Here is a 14,784-nt window from a genome sequence, read left to right on the forward strand (position 1 = left end):
AAAATGTATTGGATATTTCAAACTTTGTTAACAAATAAAAAACTGAAAAATTGGGCGTGCAAAATTATTCAGCCCCTTTACTTTCTTTAAGTGCAGCAAACTCTCTCCAGAAGTTCAGTGAGGATCTCTGAATGATCCAATGTTGACCTAAATGACTAATGATGATAAATAGAATCCATCTGTGTGTAATCAAGTTTCCGTATAAATGCACCTGCACTGTGATAGTCTCAGAGGTCCGTTTTTAAAGCGCAGAGAGCATCATGAAGAACAAGGAACACACCAGGCAGGTCCGAGATACTGTTGTGGAGAAGTTTAAAGCCGGATTTGGATACAAAAAGATTTCCCAAGCTTTAAACATCTCAAGGAGCACTGTGCAAGTGATAATATTGAAATGGAAGGAGTATCAGACCACTGCAAATCTATGAAGACCTGGCCGTCCCTCTAAACTTACAGCTCATACAAGGAGAAGACTGATCAGAGATGCATCCAAGAGGCCCATGATCACTCTGGATGAACTGCAGAGATCTACAGCTGAGGTGGGAGACTCTGTCCATAGGACAACAATCAGTCGTATACTGCACAAATCTGGCCTTTATGGAAGAGTGGCAAGAAGAAAGCCATTTCTTAAAGATATCCATAAAAAGTGTTGTTTAAAGTTTGCCACAAGCCACCTGGGAGACACACCAAACATGTGGAAGAAGGGGCTCTGGTCAGATGAAACCAAAATCAAACTTTTTGGCAACAATGCAAAACGTTATGTTTGGCGTAAAAGCAACACAGCTCATCACCCTGAACACACCATCCCCACTGTCAAACATGGTGGTGGCAGCATCATGGTTTGGGCCTGCTTTTCTTCAGCAGGGAAAGGGAAGATGGTTAAAATTGATGGGAAGATGGATGGAGCCAAATACAGGACCATTCTGGAAGAAAACCTGATGGAGTCTGCAAAAGACCTGAGACTGGGATGGAGGTTTATCTTCCAACAAGACAATGATCCAAAACATAAAGCAAAATCTACAATGGAATGGTTCACAAATAAACATATCCAGGTGTTAGAATGGCCAAGTCAAAGTCCAGACCTGAATCCAAACGAGAATCTGTGGAAAGAACTGAAAACTGCTGTTCACAAACGCTCTCCATCCAACCTCACTGAGCTCGAGCTGTTTTGCAAGGAGGAATGGGCAAAAATGTCAGTCTCTCGATGTGCAAAACTGATAGAGACATACCCCAAGCACCTTACAGCTGTAATCGCAGCAAAAGGTGGCACTACAAAGTATTAAAGGCCTTCTGGTCCACATCAGTGTCTTGCCTTACAAATGTGCTTCTTGAAGAATGGTCAAACATTCCCATAGACACACTCCTAAACCTTGTGGACAGCCTTCCCAGAAGAGTTGAAGCTATAATAGCTGCAAAGGGTGGGCCATCTCAATATTGAACCCTACGGACTAAGACCAGGCAAACAGAAAAAAATTCCCAAGGCTAAACCAGGCGACAGGGGCTCAACCAAAAAAACCAGAGCCCATCTAAAAAAAACAATACACCCTCAAATATGATCAGGTCCTCTTAACAGCAGCCTGCAAAACCTTGTGGCCAAAGAAAGCATCTGCAGAATGCCAACACATCCACCTTTTTAAAACTTTGTAAAAGTGTGCACCGGCGACCAGGTGGCCGCCATGCAAACCTGTGTCACTGACACTTGATGACGGAAGGCCCAAGAGGCACTAAGCGTCCTAGTGGAGTGCGCCTTGATAGAGAAAGGAGGAACCTGGCACTTGATCGAATAGGCCTGAACCACCGTCTGTCTGATCCATCTGGAAATGGTCGCAGAGGAAGCGGGCAACCCTTTGAGAGGTCCATCTGTGAGCTCAAATAGTGACCCTGACTTCCTGAAAATCTCCATAGCTGCCAGGTACACCCAAACTGCCCGGACCACATCCAAGGCATGCAAGGCAATTTTCTTCGGATGTTTAGGCCTGGGACACCGAGAAGGCAACACGTGTTGCCTTTTATTAATGTTTTCATTTAAATGAAAGTCAGAGACCACCTTAGGAAGGAAGGACGGACAGTGGCGAAGCACCACCTTATCCTTGTGAATCCCCAAATAAGGTGAAGGACAGGATAACGCTGCCAGTTCAGACACTATGTGCGCAGAAGTGATAGCCACCAAAAAGGCCACCTTCTGGGACAGCGTAAGCAGGGGAATCTCCCAAATATTTTCAAAGGGAGGGTTCTTGACCATATCTACCATTCGGAAGGGGGTACTATCCAGACCAGCGTTACACGCCATATAGGCCTCCGCCATAAGTACGACAACTCTGTTGTGTCGTTTTTTGTTTTGGAAGTTATTCCCCAGGACCCCCGAGGGGGAAATTGGGATAAACGTATATTACAGAAAGAATCTTATTGGATTTAATCCCTGGAGGCGACTGTACCCCCGGGGATTAATGAAGTTCTAACATATAAACCCTTTTTGGGTTAATTTCCCCAATATATCCTCAGGTCAAATTCCTCTTCATAAATATTCTTCGATACCTGTATCTTGCTAGGTCCCCAGCCTAGCTTGCCCATGAGCTCCTGACCTATTGTGTCTGGCGTTTTCTGATCCGTTTTTGCTGGAATCCGTGTTCTGGTTGGAGTCTGGTAAGTTATAAGTTATCCAAAATCCCATTGGAATAGCATTTGTTGATTTAGCTCTATATTCTTTATACATACGTATATATGTTAACATATATGTCTCTCCTCAACACATATTGGTATTGCTGCTGCACCAGTGCTCATAGAATTTTGTATACATTAATTCTTGGTAGCTCCCCTGGGGGATCTTATCAAAGACTTCCCCAGCCGAGTTAATATATAAATTTCTACACCGAAGTTTTGCGGGGGTTCTCTTTCCCCTGCTACTCCTTGATGTTATGTCATATTTCTTATACATAATGTATTACAAGGTGTCTTTATTGATTTATTTTGATGTATTCTGAATTTTGGCTTAGTACTTTTGAATGTTGTAACATGCTTGTGTGGACTCCCATTTACATTGTGCGCCGCTGAAGCCCTTCTTGTCAGTTCCCTTTCCACCCGGGCGGTGGCGCGCCTCCCCGACTCCCAAACGGATGTGTGGTCCTCGGACACGGCGATGATTGGACAATTCATTTGTCTTCTTCTCCAGTGTGGCCGTACAGGGCTGCGTGTTGTGGCCTGTTGCGAGTGCGGCACTGCGCGCGCGTCCTGACATGCGCGCACAGTTGAGGACCTGACCCGCCCACTTTGCGCGTGACGTCATGCGCAGGTGACGTTGGGTTGAGGGACATATAGGCGGGTGAACGCCACAGTAGCCTCTAGGAGACGGCGTTCATCACCATTACAGCAAACCGGAGGTAAGGCTCCCGACACCACCATCTTCTCAGCTACCCCCCTACCTGGACAATTTGCTTTCTAACCTGCCCAACCCTCGTTCTTTCCCCAGATATTCCGAGGCAAAGGCAGGCAGCGCTGCCTATTGCAGCTCGCCTGATGCTGCACTGCCTGTTTGCTGTACAGGCTTCCATAGCTTAAATGCCGGCTATGCTTCACCCTTGAACAGGTATTTTTCCAACACAGCCCATGGCCGTTTGCCTTAGATCCAAAATCAGCTTCAGCTGATATTTATCTCACTTTATTTACTTTGTTTACACCATTTCCCTTTTTATATAGGATCTCTGGGGCCACTGGACCTCAGCCTACGCTGTATATGGAAACACACTTGGTCTCCATTTTATGCTATATGAGAGTCCCTGTAAGAACATTACAATAAGGTAGATATATATCTACCCCTTCTACCCTTTCATATTTCTTTGCTTTCCTATCTTGGTGGCTTTCCATCCTTTACACCTTGTTATACGCATGCTCATTCTCACTCTGTGGTGTCCACTTTGGAATCTCCTGCCTGTATTCTCCCTCCACATCCGTTGGGGAGGCGTTTTTTCAGGAGACGCTCTCGCCCGGTTCTGGTTTATCGGTGTCCTGTCATGGGGGCTATTCTCTGGGGCGCACTTGGCTGTTCCACACCTGCATGCATTCCTTTGGAAATTTATTTATGATACTGTATTAATTATTGTTGTTACATTACACAGGCTAATTAAGGTACATCCTGCTCACAATATGCTCTATACCCCTGAAGAAGCGGATTCGTTGTGTCCGCGAAACATGTCGGGTTTCGTCTGATGAATCTTCATTGGACCTGATAATATCCATATTGTTGCCTTATGCCTATTTATCTCATATATTCATATTTCTACATGTGTCATTTGTAATGTGATGATTTTTTGTGTGTCATACCCTGTTTTTAATATTTATTAATAAATGTTCTATTTTTATACCCTTGCTACTTATCTTTGAATTATGGTACCTATAAAATCCCATTAGCCCTCCACATTTTCCTTTTGTCCTTTTCCTTTCCTCGCTCCCCCCTTCCCCTTCTCCCCTCTTTTCCCTTTTTTCTTTCTTGTCCTTTCCTTTCTCCTTCTTGTTCCTTTCTCTCCCTTTCCCCCCCTCTCCCCCCTTTCCCTCCCCCTTTCCCTTCCCTCCCATCCCCTCGCCCCTTCCCTAGCCCCCTTTTTTTTTTTTTTTTTTTCCTTCCTCATTTCTTTTCTTTGTTCTCTTCCTTCGCATCATCTCTTTTTCTCCCCTTTGATCGAGTTGTTTTCCTTTTTCACCCCTCTTTTTTCCCCCTTCCTTTTTTCCTCTATTTTCATCTGATGTGGGGCCTCTGCACCTTAGGCCTTGCCTCAGACGTTCTTTGGGATAATTTCCCCTTTTCAGCAAAGGGAGGGTTCTGTAGAGCTGAAAGCAACAAATTAAGATCCAAAGCCAGCAACGGAGCACGCTCTGGAGGAACCAAATGTCGGACACCCTGAAGAAAGGTACACACCAGGGAGTGTGTGGCCAAAGGTCATTGGAAAAAGACTGCCAAGCTGAGACCTGGCCCTTGATAGTACTCAAGGCCAACTTCTGTTTAACCCCCCATTGAAGGAAGGTTAAGATACGAGCCACCGAGAAGGAACGAGGATGAACCCCAAGGGACTCACACCACGCAATATACACGTACATGTACGATGGTAGATCTTCCTAGAGGTAGATTTCCTAGCTTTTAACAACGTATGATTAACCGACTCAGACAAACCTCTATCCTTTAGCACCTGGCGTTCAACAGCCAAGCCGTCAAAGTCAGCAACTGTAAAGCAGGATTGAAGATCAGTCCTTGGAACAGCAGATTCTCCGTGAGGGGAAGCTTCCAAGGAATGTTGGTGACCAGCCGCACTAGATCGGCGTACCAGGCCCAACGAGGCCAGTCCGGTGCCACTAGGATGACCGGAATCCCTTCTGCCTCGATCCTGCATAGGAGTCTGGGCAGAAGCTTGAGAGGAGGGAAGGCCTAGATCAGATGATACTGACTCCACAGAGCCACCAGCGTGTCTGTAGCGTCTGCCAGAGGAACCCTTGACCGAGCCACAAACCTCTGCACATTTCTGTTGAGCCCAGACGCCAACAGATCCACCTCGGGGTGCCCCACCAGAGAAACAGCTGATGAAACCCCTCCGGGTGAAGGGACCACTCCCCTTGGTCCAGCGCCTGCTGACTGAGGTAATCCGCCTGTCAATTTTCAACCTCGGGAATGTGTACGACGGAGAGTGCTGGAATAAACCATTCTGCCCACCTTAGAATGCCGGCTACCTCCAGAGCCACCAGGGCACTTCTTGTGCCCCCTTGGTGATTGACATAAGCCATGGTCATGGCATTGTCTGATTAAATGCACACTGGGCATCCCTGAAGACGATCTGTCCAATGAACCAGACACAGTCTGATCGCTCTGAGTTCCAGGACATTGATCAGTAGTCTGGACTCTTCCAGTGTCCAGATCCTCTGAGCAGAATGCCTGCCGAGGACACCTCCCCAGCTGGACAGGCTGGCATCTGTGGTGACCACTGTCCAATACAAGGGGAGAATGGATTTTCCTAGCCGAAGCGCTAGAGAGTGATGCCACCATATCAGGGACACCTTTGTTCCCCCGACTCAGCCAGATCTGATTGTCCAGAGACTGTGGAGTCTTGTCCCATTTGGTCAGAATCTCCCTTTGCAGGGACCTCGTATGGAATTGTGCAAACGGAACCGCCACAACAGAGGATACCATCAGGCCCAGCACATGCATGCAAGTCCGGAGGGATGACCATTTTGTTGGACAGCAGGAGGCAAATTGCAGCCTGCAATTTCTGGAGTTTGTCCAGAGGAAGGAGCACTCTGGCTACAGCCGAGTCCAGAGTCAGGCCCAAATAGTCCAGCTTCGTGGACGGAACCAGGGCAGACTTCTGAAAATTCAGAATCCAGCCAAACTCCCGCAGAGCTAAGGGTAATGCCACAAACTGATAATGCTCCTCTCCCACAGCAAAGCGGAAAAAACACTGGTGACTGGCACATATTGGAATGTGAAGATAGGCATCCTTGAAATCTATAGAGACGAGGAAATCCCCCTGATGTAGGGATGCCACCACCATTCAAAGGGACTCCATTCTGAACTTCTGTACCCGCACAAAGCAGTTTAGCACCTTGAGGTCCAGGATTGGACGCACTTTGCCTTCTTTCTTGGGGTCTGTGAACAGGTTTGAGTAGAAACCTTGAAAACGTTCCAAAGTTGGAACCGGGACAATCACCCCTTGAAGGAACAGGTTTTGTACTGCCCCATACAGACCCTGTAACCGGTCTGGGGGCAGGCGCAGGTTGGAAGGAAAAAAATGGGGGGACAAGAGCGAAACTCGATCTTGTAGCCAGACCGAAAGACTTTGTGGACCCACTTGTCTTGTACCAGGGAAATCCATGGGTCCTAAACCAGTGAAGACTTTTCTCCACCCCGATATGGGTGAGGGCACACCTTCATGCAGAAGGAGCCTTGTCCGTGGATCTAGGGAAGTCTGCTCTCGATTTGCCAGGTTCATTTGGATCCGCCAGAGGAGGCCCTGAAAGGCTTCGAGCCCTTGTCAGTCGACCCCGAGGGACGAAAAAACTTCTCATGAGCCGAGAAGGAAGGTCCACATCTACGACGAGGTTCCTTGCCCTTAGTAGCCTGCGGAAGAAAGGTACTCTTCCCCCTGTGAGACCTTTTAATGATGTCATCCAGGGCCAGCCCCCATCCAGTGGAGCTATGTCATGGCCAACCTAGCGCAGAGCTGAGGTCTACGCTCGTTCGCTTGCCAGTTTGGGGGGACCCTCTAGATCTAGATTATCGAGCCCAGTCTGGCAGTTGCTTGTAGATCTCACCAGTAAAATCCAGGAGGAAAGCATTTTCTATGTAAAAAAATTTGCCAGGACCAAAGTTCCCAGCAAGGAACTAGGTCCTTACTCCTGATTAGGCAGAAAAAAACTTGTGACTTTAGCAGGAAGAGGGAGTATACCCCCTGGCACTGCCCATGGGTGTAGCCAGAAGTTTTTTCTGCCTAGTGTCCTACTCCTGTAGGGGGTAGCATAACCCAATGGTCAAGAATGACAGGAGCCCCCTCCTACTAGATTAGTTATTTATGTTGTAAAAGCTAAAAAGGTGATATACATACTACCATTTTAAGTCCAGCATCACCACCGGGGTGTATGCCGGGATACCTGCCTCCAGGCAACAGAGGATAGTGGGAGGATCAAGGCTTCCATTGTGATTAGATCCAGCACACTTTATCACCAGAAAAGACCCATGTAAACTGGGACTAAACTGGGACCATTGAAACTGAATGGAGTGAGTACATATGTATATTGTACACTCTTTGACAAGCAAAGTGAGTTTAGAAATACATAAAGATCTAGACACTTGGGCAAAGCAGCATATGGCCAGAAGCGGTATAATTCATCGCATTGACAGTTAAGACATTGCTTTCAGACGAAAAAAAAAATAACCATAATTAGAAAGCAATTTCTGCTATCATACAATGACCCATACACATATAGATTACTTTGCCAACCTAATCTATAGCTGGCGATATACAAATAAATTGCCAGATCCTTAGTGGATACTTCTAACACTCAAAATTCAACTCTGATGTTTACTGTATGTTGCACAAACTCCCTAGAAGTCAGAGCATATAAGATTTCAAAAGATGGAAATGGGAAAACAGCCCTGTCCAGATTTTTTCTATGTGTTAATGATAGTCGCCTATAGTCTCTTGCTATAATAAGTATGCCATATACTGTAGGTCACTATAGACATTAGAGGGTAATTGGAAATGCAGGCATGAGCTACATGCCCATAGGCGTTTATATTGGTCACAGAACCCTAAACAGAAATGGTCACATGATGTGACTGTTTGAGTTAAGTCTGTGGAAGGAATCACACAGCAGAAACCTCCGTTTTCAGCTTATCCGGGGAAAAACAAAAGATCAGACAGATCCTTCTAAAGCCGGTCATGTGTGGATCAACATTTGGACAATTCTGCAGGGACTGGCTAAATTTTGATCCATGCACGGGCAGGGAGATTGAAAAGTGCTGATCAGTGTATTCAGTGCTATAGCTGGCAGCGCTGATCCGTGTATTCTGATGGTGGGGAAGTCTCCCCGCTGTCAGAACAATAGCTCAGAGGGGTGGATTTTCTCCTATCATCCTTGAATATGTGGGAATCAGTTCAGTTTTTTTTTTTGTTTTTTGGTAAATTCACTGGTTGAACAAAAGAAACTGACTAATCTAGGGGCTGCCTAAGGTGTCTAATCTTATCCTACCCCTGTCACCCATAGACAGATTGTCTTCTAATACAGACTGTCATTTAATGTCTGGGGGCACTTTAAACTGAAACTGTGGCCTGGGTATGGACTTCATCTATTTACACATTCTTATCAAGCAGTAAAAGAGGATTTTTTTTTTCATTTTTGGACACAGGATCTCAATCTGAAACCACAGGTTTTGTACAGTAGATGCTTTAAGGAGATGGTCTTTGGAAAACCAAAGATGGAAGGATAGCTCAGTATAACCCCTCCCACTCCCAGCAAACCTAATTTTTTAGCAAGAAATAATAGGAATCAATCGGAAGAGAGTGGGAGTGTAATATACTTCAAGAAAGAAAAAGATTGTACAGGGAAGACAAGAATCCTATTTTTTTAATGGGATGTCTAAAAGCAGTTGAACGGAGTGGTGGGCAACACAGCAAACAAAGGCTAACAGTCCCCCAAACGAAGGGCTAAATAAAACTCAGAGGGCAGCATTAAGTGCTTTACGAAATTTGCAATCAGATGGGGCCTGAATATCCACCGAATAAAACTTAATCCACATGTGACCAGGTGACAGCCTTGCAAATATGAGAAACAGGTTGAGTGTGCCTTTGCAAGAAGGGGGGAACCATATAATTTTAAGCTATAGTCTCAAAAGATGATTTGTCTAATTCAACTGGAAATATCGTAATGAAAGGCAGAGTGTCCCCTGTAGGGACCCTCATAAGTGACAGCGAGAAAATCTGATTGTCCAAAAGAACTTTTCGCTGAAAGGTATACTTGCACAGCTTGGAACACATCCAGACACTAGAATGTTTTGTTGAAGCAGGAAATAGAGGGTGAAGAACAATGGTTAAGGTGAAAGGAGAAAACCACCTTGGGATGAAAAAAGGCCTTAGGCCTCGAGACATAATTCTTCCTGTGAAACACTAGGAAAGGCCCCTTACAGGATAAGGCCACTTTGACAGCCTCCAATCTTCAGAAGGCAGCTGCATAACCATTTGTCTAAGACTGAGATCCTGTAATGTACCATTAGGAATTGGACTTTAAAATAAATCTTTGACCTGTATAGCTGAAGGCAAGTGGACCAATGCATCCTTAAATGTCACAGCAGAAGTAATGATGTTGTTCTCTCAGCAACTATGCTTGCCCTGCTTAAATTCCCAGAGCACTTACTCTCTCATCCTGCAGACCACTAACATGAATTTTACATGCTTTATACACACAATGCTCTACCCCCCCCCCCCCCCATCAACTGTGTATCATTCTGCATCACATTGCTGTCTTACACAGATTCATCATTGCAGAATGACCTCTATGCTTCCACTGTAACATTAGAAAATTAATGGATCCAAAGTGTGTGCAGCCACAGAGGTCTGTAAGGGCTTGTTTTAAAGTGAATTTGCTACATGTTAAAAATATGTAAATACTTAAAGGGTAACTCCACTTTCGTGGGAAAAATAATGGCAAACAAAGAAAAAAATAATATAGCGTATACAATTGACACAAGTCATATTGTAATTGAATGTAATTAAAAATGACCTTTCCTTTTCAATCTGCAGCTGCTGTAATTTTCTGAAAATGTAATGCAATGGCTACCTGGAGGTTTTCTGTACACAAAATGTGTACTGAACACACCCCAGAAACATAATTTCCTATTGTGTAATCCTGTGATTGGCTCAACAATTTTCCCAGAGGTCTGCCTAAGATACAAGTCAGATTTTAGCCATCCTCTGCCATTTTCTCCTCCCACCTTCCCGGATGGCAACACATGAGAGATGAGAGGCTGTACCCTACAGGAAACACAATCAGTTCCCAGCTGTTGAAAGGCCCCACCCTTCCCCTTGTTCTCAGTATTGGTTGTGTTTCTCCCACAGCGAAACATTTGATTTTTTCTCTGACCAGAAGACCTAGAGAGTCGGATGGTACTCCTGTGAGGCAGGTTCAGGAACACCGGTGAGGGCCGCACTCTACCTGCATGCCTTTTTGGGCTTCTCACAGGTCGCCTCTTGTGGCACAGTCAAGTCAAACACAGCGCGGTGGTCCCTCCACTTGTTGCCCCACTCAGCAGCTCAGGTCTCCTCCTGTCCTCCCCTGCGAACAGTGGGCGCCATGCTGTGAAGGGCCAGCCGCATAACATCAGCAGCGATGAGGGGAGGACTAAGTGTGCTCCAAGCCTCGTTCTGAGACCTGAACTTCCCATCTGAATGGAGTGGAGGTAAAACACGCTGCAAGCCTGGCATTTGGCAGGAAGATCTTGCAGGCAGTGGTCCCACCATAGGGTAGGCCTGTGGTTACTTTATTATCCTCTCATGTGTTGCAATCCTGAAAGGTGAGAGGAGAAATCCGACTGTTAAACTTACCGGTAACGGTGTTTCTACGGACCTTCCAGGATGGCAGGCCTAAATCCCTGCCCAGTTAAAAGGGTGAGAAAGATTGTAAACAACAGGTGGTGAGTACCTATGTGAATGTTTATCCCTTGTGAATTGGTTGGGAGAATTACTTTTTTACAACTGAGGGACAAGGGGAAGGGTGGGTCCTTTTAACAGCTGTGAACTGACTGTGTTTCCTGTAGGGTGGAGCTACATCTCTCATGTGTTGCCGTCCTGGAAGTTTCGTAGAAACACCGTTACTGGTAAGTCTAAAGGTGGGTTTTTGGTGAGATACTCCTAATAGGAACACGTCTAAAGGTATGCACGCCCAGCAGATTTCCTCATTAGTGCTCTGCAGGTGCACAGCTGATTGATAATTATGAAACCACTCCTATTAGACCCACTCGGCACAGAGGAACAAACAGGAATTTCTTCAGAATAACAAAAGGAAGGAAACTGCAACAAAGGTTGTTATAATCCTTGCAATGTACAGAGATCACCCAGAGGGGAATGTTTTTTTCTCAAAAAAAGTTGAGTTACGCTTTAAATATAGTTGTTTGATTTTTAATTGGCTTTATGTGATGGGTACTTTATGATAAGTACTTTAAGCATTGGAGTTGCTGCAAATAAGCTTCTAATTAGAAGTCGTACATGACAAAAGGGAACACAGTGCTAAGCACACAGCACTGTCTTTAGGCTACTTGATTACAATTATGTTTTTATTAGATTTTGTTTTATATTAGATTTTGAAGTCCCTTATGTATATAGTGATTTCGTTTTCATAAAAGCCTTCATTTAACTCCCTTTAACTTGTTTGTTTTAATGCATCGCTAGACAGAGACAGACCAGAGTGTCCTACATCAAAGACATTTCAAATGTTTAAAAAAATCGTACATCAAGGATAGTAAAATGTTTTAAACCTGTAAAGCACTATTGTACAGCGTGCAAAATGAATTAAGGATTCCTTGCACTCACCAGAGCAGTAAGGAAATGTAAGGAGGAAAAATAACCAGGAAAGATGTAGAAGAAAGGAGGCAGCAATACACACCGCTTATGATAAACTTTCAAGCACAGAAAACAAAAGACAGAAAAAAGAAAAATGTTTAAATCAGACAGTTACTGCTACATTGCTGCACAGATGTAACACAGACACAGTCAGTGACTGCTAACAATAACAATTCATTGTTTGCCACTCTCTTTTCTTAGCCACATTTTGTAGGATGTAGTCAACGTGAGCTTACACAGATCTAGAAATTCTGCACACAAAAATAGCAGACGCAATAAAGTAATTTCACAGACTTACTGAGCAGGATGATGTTATCATACAATAAGCAAGCATTATTACTGCACAATGATATAAGCTGGTCATTTTCAACAACAAGGCATATAGGTGTGCAAAAATACAGATGGGGTAATGTATATGTATTCCCTGCTTCAAAATATATGTATTTAGTATTTTATTGTATTATTTTAAAGCTGAAATCCAGACAGTTATGAAAGACTCAAATGATGCAGGTCTGTATTCATTAAAAGACAAGCAGCACAAAGAGCCAATAAGTCTTGCTGCAGGGCAAGGAGTATGCTGATAGGAGGAGAAAGCAGAGTGAGGCATGTGAGATGAGCTTATCAGTCTGCTGCTTCCACTTCTACATCCCAATTCCAGTGTAGGGGTGGGGAGGAGACTATTAATTGTAGGGGTGGGAAGGAGACTATTAATTGTATGGGTGGGGAGGAGACTATTAATTGTAACTGAACTGTAGCAGAGTAAAGTCATGTCTTCTTCCCTTCTATAAAGCGATGTTCTGTGATTCACAGCTTTGTAAGGTCTCATCCACATGGTGCCTGCAAGGGGATGCACAGGTGTTCCATTCATCCCCATACAGGCAGTCCCATTCATGTAAATTGGGACACAATAGCTGCACAGGCACAGCCACTGCTCCTAATTTACCGGCCATGCGAGTGCGGGTGCACAGCACCAAACACAGACAGTGTGCGTTCAGGGCAGTGCACCAGCACTGACGTGGCTGTCAACTGAAATGAAAGACTGCCGGCATGATGAACGGAACATCTGTGCATGCCCGTGCGGGAAAACGTGGCCTTTGCACAGGCATAAATTATAGCCTAAATCTCAGACCTGGACAGACAGAGGATACAAATCTATTATCCAGTAAACCGGGTGTGTAGATGTTTGCTTGCATTTCAGTCTTTGGTCATGTTTAGCTGGTGAAAGTAGGCATTTTTGTTTTTATACAGCAGAAAAGGTTGTTTTTTTTATGCTGCAAAATTTGTAATATTTGAGCATCATGCTAATTGTTTGAAGGGTTAACAAGGGTCTAGGCTAAAATTGTGTTATCTAAGTCTTTTGCCTGATAGACACTCCCAGTAAAAAGACATTTGGGGTATAACAAATGCATGTCTTATTTTGTTGTAAACACAAAGAACTTTCTTTCTGGGTCTGACCTACACTATTATTTCAAAAGTATTGGGATGCCTGCCTTTACACGCACATAAAATTTAATGGCATCCCAGTCTTAGTCTGTAGGGTTCAATATTGAGTTGGCCCACCCTTTGCAGCTATAACAGCTTTAACTCTTCTGGGAAGGCTGTCCACAAGGTTTAGGAGTGTGTCTATGGCAATGTTTGGCCATTCTTTCAGAAGCGCATTTGTGAGGTCAGGCACTGATGTTGGAGAGAAGGCCTGGCTCGCAGTCTATGCTTTAATTTATCCCAAAAGGTGTTCTATCGGGTTGAGGTCAGGACCCTGTTGGACGAGAGAGCCTGGCTCGCAGTCTCTGCTCTAATTCATCCCAAAGGTGTTCTATCAGGTTGAGGTCCGGACTCTACACAAGCCAATTGAGTTCCTCCATCCCAAACTTACTCATCCATATCTTTATGGACCTTGCTTTGTGCACTGGTCCAAATCGTTTGGAGGGGATGATTATGGTGTGGAGTTGTTTTTCAGGGGTTGGGATTCTTCCAGTGAAGGGAACTCTTAAAGCATGAGCATACCAAGACATTTTGGACAATTTCATGCTCCCAACTTTGTTGGAACAGTTTTAGGATGGCCCCTTCCTGTTCCAACATGACGGCGCACCAGTGCACAAAGCAAGGTCCATAAAGACATGGATGAGCGAGTTTGGGGTGGAGGTACTTGACTGGCCTGCTCAGAGTCCTGACCCCAGCCTGATAGAACATCTTTGGGATGAATCAGAGCAGAGACTGTCCGCCAGGCCTTCCCGTCCCACATCAGTGCCTGAACTCACAAATGTGCTTTTGGAAGAATGGTCAAACATTCCCATAGACACACTCCTAAACATTGTGGACAGCCTTCCCAGGAGAGTTGAAGCTGTTATAGCTGCAAAAGATGGGCCAACTCAATATTGAACCATACGCAAAAAGGCTCGGGTGCCATTAAAGTTCATGTGCGTTTAAAGGCACTGAATACTTTTGACAATATAGTGTATACATCAAAAGCAGTAATTAGTTGGGTCATAAAAGGCTCAATAACACAACACTTTCCAAGACAAATAAAGAAAAAAAGGTCCGCTCAGCACTTCAAAAGACTATCAGATGTTCTTTTCAAATGAGAAGATGATGCATCAACAGCAGTCCTGGAACTTCTTGATGTGCTGTGCACTGAAGAGCTTAAACAGACCCTATCACCAGACCATACATTTCAACAACAATCTTCCCATAAGATTAT

At 44.7% G+C, this 14,784-nt stretch overlaps 1 protein-coding gene across 6 annotated transcripts in view; it reads right to left on the reverse strand.

Moving 5' to 3' along the window:
* TIAM2 (TIAM Rac1 associated GEF 2) overlaps positions 1-14,784 on the reverse strand; it is a 457,180-nt gene that overhangs the window by 100,816 nt on the left and 341,580 nt on the right. Inside the window, exon 1 of one of the 6 annotated variants that reach the window (XM_082250262.1) lies at positions 12,057-12,135. The exons of the other annotated variants lie outside the window; for them this stretch is intronic. The gene's annotated coding sequence lies outside the window, so the exon portion shown is untranslated. Of the gene's footprint in view, positions 1-12,056; positions 12,136-14,784 lie in introns of those variants that run through there. 6 annotated transcript variants of the gene reach the window in all.

Source organism: Pelophylax lessonae (assembly GCF_965119305.1).
Source record: "Pelophylax lessonae genome assembly, chromosome: 3".
NCBI lineage: Eukaryota > Metazoa > Chordata > Amphibia > Anura > Ranidae > Pelophylax > Pelophylax lessonae.